The sequence below is a fragment of the Salpingoeca rosetta genome (genome assembly GCF_000188695.1).
Source record: "Salpingoeca rosetta unplaced genomic scaffold supercont1.14, whole genome shotgun sequence".
NCBI lineage: Eukaryota > Choanoflagellata > Craspedida > Salpingoecidae > Salpingoeca > Salpingoeca rosetta.
This window is the reverse complement of record NW_004754920.1, coordinates 906,355-907,154: the sequence shown is the minus strand read 5'-3', so window position 1 is coordinate 907,154 and position 800 is coordinate 906,355.

Below are 800 nucleotides of genomic sequence, written 5' to 3'. Positions count from 1 at the left end.
ACACACACACACACACACACACACACACACACACACACACACACACACACACACACACACACACACACACACACACACACACACACACACACACACACACACACGTGCGCGCGCGCACACTCAACATATCACATCTCACCTGGAGGCGCCAGCCATCTTCATCCTGTGGCTTGACGGGAAGGATTTCAAGCGGCACACCGGCTTGGATGGTGGGCGCAGCCGCTGCTGCAGACATGGACCCCTGTTGTTGCTGCTGGTGCTGCTGGTACTGGGAGCGGTGGTGGTGGTGGCTGCGTCTGCTGCTGCTGCCGCTGCTGCCGGAGCCAGTGCCAGTGTCGTACGGTCGTGGGCGCAGCGTGCGCCGTGGTCGTCGCATGGCCATCTTTGCTGTTTGTTTGTGGGAGGAAAGAGAAAGGAAGACAGCAGTGCAGAAATCACAGAAGCAACGACGGTGGTGCTGACACGCATGAGATGTTGTGATGACTTGTGACACGACATGGTGCGCTGGTGCACAGGGGCAACGAGGCGATCCCGTGTCTGCCTTGGAGTTGAAGATGTGATGTGACGCGTTGGTGGAAGGTACCTGACCCAGCGGGCATTCCACGTCAGTACATTGGACACGCTCACTGGCAGTGTCGCCGCGCAGAAGAAGAACACCGACACATTAGGACAAGAGTGCCGCTTCTCCCCGCACCCGCCCACCTCGTGCTGTGCCAAGCCCACCACGAGCGAGTGACCGAACAGAGGCAGCTGTTCTTCCCCACGTCTTCTCCACGTCCTTCCCACCCAACGCCCTCCTC